Below are 7,352 nucleotides of genomic sequence, written 5' to 3'. Positions count from 1 at the left end.
TCTTTATACTCTTCTAAGAATTCACTCGATCTATCCTGACATATGCTTCCTTCTTTTTCTTAACCAAACCCACAATTTCATCCAGCATTCCCTATACCTACCAGCCTTCCCTTTCACCCTGACAGGGATATACTTTCTCTGAATTCTTGTTATCTCATTTCTGAAGGCTTCCCATTTTCCAGCCGTCCCTTTACTTGCCTTCAATCAGCTTTCGAAAGTTCTTGCCGAATATCGTCAAAATTGGCCTTTCTCCAATTCAAGACTTCAATGTTTAGATCTAGTCTATCCTTTTCCATCACTATTTTAAAATGAACAGAATTATGGTTGCTGGGTCCAAAGTGCTCCCCCACTGACACCTCAGTCACCTGCCCTGCCTTATTTCCCAAGAGTAGGTCACGTTTTGCACCTTCTCTCGTACGTACATCCACATACTGAATCAGAAAATTGTATTGTACACACTTAAGAAATTCCTCTCCATCTAAACCTTTAACTCTATGGCATGTCCCAGTCGATGTTTGGAAAGTTATAATCTCCTACCATAACTACCCTATTATTCTTACAGATAGCTGAGATCTCCTTACAAGTTTGTTTCTCAATTTCCCTCTGACTATTTGGGGGTTTATAATACAATCCCAATAAGGTGATCATCCCTTTCTTATTTCTCAGTTCCACCCAAATAACTTCACTAGATGTATTTCTGGGAATATCCTCTCTCAACACAGCTGTAATGCTATCCCTTATCAAAAATGCCACTCCCCCTCCTCTCTTGCTTCCCTTTCTATCCTTCCTGTAGCATTTGTACCCTGGAACATTAAGCTGCCAGTCCTGCCCATTCCGTAATTGCTATGATATCCCAGTCCCATGTTCCTAACCATGCCCTGAGATCATCTGCCTTCCCTGTTAGGCACCTTGCATTGAAATAAATGCAGTTTAATTTATTAGTCCTACCTTGTCTGCCCTGACTGTTTGACTCACTTCTGTTCTCAGCTGTACCCGTCTCAGATCGATCTCTTTCCTCACTATCTCCCTGGGTGAGGACAGTGCAAGCGAGAAAGTGAGAGAGAAAACCTGCACAGTTACTGCCTTTGCTGTTTGAATTCGTGTATCGCTGAACATCAGAGTGCATCTGGGAAAATTAACAAACAGTGAAATTCACAACTAATCTTGGAGGAACTGTTGGGCGAAGTTCACAACACAGAATCAGATAAGTAAATTGTTTTTTAAGTCTGTCCAAGAGAAAGTCTGCAATAGTGAGTATAGCGGATTCTTTCTTGATTATATGTTTTTGGAGATACGTCTCTTGATTAAACTTAAAATATAAGCCATAGCTCTTAATTTAACCTGGGGCAGTGTTTGTAGAGGAATAAGACGGTGATATTTTCTGAATCTGTAGATTGTGAAGCAAAAATGGCCTTTGCAGTGATATGTACTTCTTGTCAGATGCGGGAGTTTAAAGAGTTTAAGGGTTACTGTGGATTATATCTGCCATAAATGCTGTTGGTTGCGAATCTTATCAGATCGAGTGGATCGGTTGTAGAGACAGATAGAAGCGATGAAGAATTTGCAATAGCAACAGTATGTGATGGATGGCAGTTATAGGAAGGGGGGAAAGTCTCAGATACAGTCACAAAGATGCGTTAACACCAGGAAGGGTGAGAGAGGTCGGCACCTAGGGCAGGAATCCTTTGTGGATATACCCATTTCAAACAGGTATGCTGTTTTGGAAAATGTAGGGGTGATGGATTCTCAGGAGAACGTAGCACGAACAGCCAAGTTTCTGGTATTGAGACTGGCTCTAATGCAACGAGGGATACTTCCGCTTCCAAGAGATCAATTGTGTTAGGGGACTCTGTAGTCCGAGGTACAGACAGACGCTTCTGTGGCCAGCAGAGAAAAAGCAGAGTGGTGTGTTGTCTGGATTACTCCCAGTGCTATGAGCTATAGAGGGTAGGAAAAGGAGGATAGAGCTGATGAATGCATGGCTGAGGAGCTGGTGTATGGGAGAAGGATTCACATTTTTGGGTCATTGGAATCTCTTTTGGGGTAGAAGTGACCTGTACAAGAAGGACGGATTGCACCTAAATTGGAAGGGGACTAATATACTGGCAGGGAAATTTGTTAGAGCTGCTTGGGAGGATTTAAACTAGTAAGGTGGGGGGGGACCCTGTTGAGAATCAGGACACTTTGGAAATCCTGATGTATGCATAGGCATGACAATACCTGGGACACAGACATGGCAATGCTCGCAGCAAATGAAACTTCTGATGTGCAGGTTTGCATTGCCCTCAATGTCCTCAGTGTCTGAAATCGAGGCCTGTTGTATGATACTTGACAAGATCTGAAAGTACAATCACACTGTTAGTTTCTGGCATGGCTGAGGGATCCACAGCCGTGCGCTCCCTTAAACACTGCCATTCATATTCCCCACACCAAAAAGACCACTAGATACAGGAGTTGAATTCTGCTATTTGGCCATTCCAGTCTGCCCCACCATTTGATCCTGGCCGATATGTTTCAAACCTCATTTCCCTGCCTTCTCCCTATAACCTTTGATCCTCACCTGCTGAACTATCTAACCTCTTGACTACCTCTTCCCCCAGCTACCACCATTCCCCTACAGTGCATCTCCAATTACTGACAACCCCCCTACCCATGACTATCACCCCTATTCCTGACCACCTATGTCACTCCCCAATCACCTACTCTGCCCCCAGGTTGAAAGCTTTACGACCTGTTCCCATCTTGCAGTTCTTTGCTCGGTGGGGCAGACAGCTGCCATTTCTGGTTTCTGCCTGATTTGTCACCCTTTCTCTTGCATTGTTCCCCACCCAAGGGGTTATGATAATTCAGAGCCTAGTCAAGTTTAGTTTACTGATACAGTGAAATCTGTAAATCATGGACATCTAAGGAGCAGGCAAGAACTGTCTGATTTTGCTGATGCCTGTATTTTCCAAAAGATAACTTTAATAACCGGTGCCTGTGGGGGCCAGGAGTGTGCTGATTGATCAAATATTCAGGTAGATCAAGCGCTCCACGAATCAATGTAAAAACGTATATGAGTGCAGGAGGTGTACACATCACTATTTTTTACATTATTTACAGCATAAGTAACTTAAATAATAATGCACCTTTGCCCTAAATAAAACTTCTCACTCACATCGCAGTGATCACGATAACAGAGTAAATTTTCGGTATTTGCTGTATACCCAGCCCCCTATCTCTATACACTCTTTTAATTGAGAGGATTGCTATTAAGATGCTGGCTAGCACAAATGTTGCTGTATATACATAACCAGAGGATGATAATCTTTAACTGGTAAATGCTGCAAAGCAAACCTCTAATTCAACCGGCTGCCTGAAATTAGTCTAATGGTGACATTGGTTGCAAAGAGTTTACCAGGGTCCATTCTCCATATTTTGCAGTGTCAAATTGGAGGCTGCTGGTTTTCTGAACTATTTAAATGATTTGAGACTGTTTGCACTGGATCAGGTTTCCAGTGTACAGTGTACTGCCAACTTCAAATACAGCTCCACCAGAATACGTTTGAAAGAAAAACTAGCCCTTACAACAGCACTTTTCATAATTTCAGTGCAACCCAAAGCACTTCACAAGTGGTGAAGTACATCTGAAATGTTGTAAGGAATATTGGATGGAGAAAATTTCACAAACGCATCTACAATCAGTCAAAGCCCTTGAGTGTTAAACAAGCTCTCAGCATGGCCTCTGCAATCCATTTTTTCCTAGATTAGAAGAGGTCTTTATGTGTTTGACTGATCAGTTCTGACTGTTACTTCTATTAAACAGACAGGTTAGAGTTCAGATGAGCAGTACCAGTTGTTAACTGATATTCTGGGACTTGCTGTTCCTATTTATTCAGCTACATGCTAACTGAGGCTCAGTGAAGATGAGCTTGTGGGACCCCAGTGTGCTGGAGAATTTCAAACCTTCACACAGATCTGTAAAGCAACTAAAGTTACCCCCATTTGACTCAATTAGAAAATAAAATGAAAATTAAGAAGAAAGGAAGTTTTGACAGGACTCCCTTGAGAAAGAAAGGGGAGATCATTCCAGCAACTAGAAGAATTAAGTGGGGATTAGGAGCCAAGATAAGAACAGAAATGTTTAAACTCCTCAAATCTCTGACAATCTTCGATTAGCTCATGGTCAATCAGTACTTCAATTCTATTTATCAGCCTCTGATTCACATTTTTGACCCCCTTACCCAATAAAGAACACAGTTCTAGCATCTAGAATTGCCAAAAATCCTTCCTATCTGATCTGGTTCCAAATTGATTACTATATTTCTTCGCTCTCAGACATCCCCACAAAAGGATAAATTCTAAAGAGTCACTGGACTGGAAATGTTAATTCCACTATCTCTCCACTGACGCTGCCAGACCTGCTGAGTGTTCCCACCAATTTCTGTTTTTGTTTCTGATTTCCACCACCCACAATTCTTTAACTTTTGGCCATCTGAAATATATATAGAAATGGTTGACAGACAAAGATTAGGAACAAACAGGTCTTTTTCCAAACAGCAGATAGCGACTGGTGGGGTACCACAGGAATCTATGCTAGGACCCAACTATTCAGAGTATATAGAACATAGAAAAGTGCAGCACAGAACAGGCCCTTTGGCCCACGATGTTGTGCCGAGGTTTAAATGCAAAATATAATAACAACCTACGCACCCCTCAACTCACTGCTCTCCATGTGTCTGTCCAGCAGTCGCTTAAATGACTCTGCTTCCAACACCACAGCTGAAAACGCATTCCATGCATTCACAACTCTCCGCGTAAAGAACCTACCTCTGACAGCTCCTCTATACCTTTTCCCTAGTATCTTAAAACTATGACCCCTCGTACCTGTCAATCCTGCCCTGGGGAAAAGTCTCTGGCTATTGACTCTACCTATTCCTCTCATTATCTTGTATACTTTCTTTTAATACTTGACAACTTTTATTTACTTTAAACCATCAGCAGCTGTGCTATGTAGTTTCACAATTTGTGCACTCAATAGAAAGTTTCACTGCAAGTTTCGACCCCAAGCATGTTTACTTTCACCTTTCCCTTACTCAAATTCACAAAGTTAATAACCCATGTATATGTTCATGATTTAGATGCGAGAGCTAAATGTGATAACTCCAAGTTTGCAGACAGCTCAAAGTGGGGTTGGATGGTGAGCTGTGAGAAGGATGTAGAGATGCTTCAGTGTGAATTGGACAAATTGAGGTGTGGGCAAATGCATGGCAGTTTAACTATAACATGACAAATGTGAGGTTGCCCACTTTGGTAGTAAAAACAAGTAGGCAGATTACTATCTGAATGGTGATGGATTGGGAAAGGAGGAGGTTGAATAAAGTTTGGGTATTCTTATGCACCAGTCACTGAAAATAAGCATTCAGGTGCAGCAGTTGGTGAGAAAGGTAAATGGCATGGTTTGTTCAGCACTATATTTACTGGGGTTTAGAATAATGGGGATTAGAAAGATCCTACAGGACTGAGCAGGAAGAGGGGACTGAGTGAGGTGGTCAGCCGTGACCATATTGAAAGGCTGAGCAGGTTCGAAGGGCAACAACACTGCATCCACCGAGGCCATGTGGAATGTGATGGTTCACTAAGGAAGCACATTCTCAGGGACAGTTAGGGATGAGAAACAAAGGCTGTGATGCCCACATGCTGTGAACTATTTATTTTCAAAAGACAAGCTTTGTTGTGGCACGGGAACCTGGCTGCGAACCTTTTGAAGTGCCCTCAAATAAACGTAGCACTGACCAGCAAAGGAGACACTTGACCTTTCTGAGCAGGTGGTGAGCTATAGAGGGGAACAAGGCCTTCGTGAAGCCATAGGGGAGTCAATCATGATTTTGTTGGTCTGTATAGGGGCTTTAATGACTCAGCATCGCAGCTTGCTTCTCAACTTGTGCTTATTTCTATTCCATGATTTTCACGGTTTCAAGACCAGAAAAGAAACCCTCAGCTGAGCCTGTCTCGGAATTCCAAATACCCAAATGTAACAAAAACCTACCACCACGGGTTTTAATATTTCCAGATGAACATGGCAAGTAGCTGAGCATTATTATTCCAAATGCATTCCCCCATTTGTTTTTATTTGAAATTTAATATCAAACATCAAATCCTTAGCCCTTGACTTACTCTTTGGTGTTAAATCTGTTCTTTTGAATTGTGGCTGTTCAGCAAGAGGTAAAAATGCAATCCAAGCCCAGAGTACTTCCAGCGTTCTGCCTTCCAAACATTCTTGAGTGTGCTGGAAATCAGCCATTGGAGCTCTCCCTCACTGAGCCTGACTGACAGCCATTCATTACATTAAGATGAAATTGACTCAGCCTGATGCCAGTGGTCAATGCAACCCCTGTGGACTGGAACCTATTAATTGGTGCTCGCTTTTATCAGTTCCAGATGAGAAAAACAAGAAGAGAGATGTAGCAGCATGAGGCAGCTTGGAAACCGAGCTAGCTGAACAAAAAAAAACAAAATTAGGATAGGAGAGATTGCTACAGCTGTCCAGACTGAATTACAAAAAGAGACAGATGATCAAGTGAAACACACCCTGCGTGGAACGGCGATGCAGAGAAAGAGCTGTAACAGTATCGAGTAACAATATAGGATCAAGATGGTGCTGACACAGTACGCCTACTTATGAGCTCCCTGCAGCATATCTAACTCTTAACATTTCTTGTAACCATTCTAAACCTTTAATCTGAAATTCTAAATCTGTAAAAGTTATGAACAGTGTTCCTTTGGATCTTGTCCAGTGCATGCCTGTGTGAAATAACCTGTATGCCTCTGTCAAAGGTTTGTTTTTCCCGCTATGAACTGTTTGTCTGTTTTTGCTATGAACTGCCCGCACAGCTTGTAAACAAAGCTTTTCACAGTACTTCGGTACACACGACAATAAATCAATCAGCGTGCAAGCAAGCAAGATAGGAGCGTAAAAATAAATAGATCAAAAGGTAAAACTGGACACAGTGCAACAGAGGAAAAGGAATAAAATAAAGGATGGGGTGTGATAGTATAGAGAGATAGACAGTTGTATGTGTAGTGTAGAATGGTGGAAATTTGTGTACGACTGTGGGAGCTAGGTGTGACAGTGTACAGCGTTAAGGGGCTGCGGGTGAGAGTGTACAAGGATAGAAGGATGGGTGTAACAGTATATAGCGATATCTGGCTGGGTGTGAGAACGTACAGAGATAGGGTCTGGGTGTGAGTGTACAGTGATCAGGTAGTGAGTGTGAGAGAGTACAGTGATAGGGTCCAGGGTGTGAGAGTGTACAATGATAGGGGACTGGGAGTGAGAACGCACCAGAGATAGAAACCTGGGTGTGAGAGAG

Source organism: Chiloscyllium plagiosum, chromosome 1 (assembly GCF_004010195.1).
Source record: "Chiloscyllium plagiosum isolate BGI_BamShark_2017 chromosome 1, ASM401019v2, whole genome shotgun sequence".
In the NCBI taxonomy this organism is placed as follows: domain Eukaryota; kingdom Metazoa; phylum Chordata; class Chondrichthyes; order Orectolobiformes; family Hemiscylliidae; genus Chiloscyllium; species Chiloscyllium plagiosum.
Note: the sequence above shows the minus strand (reverse complement) of the source record.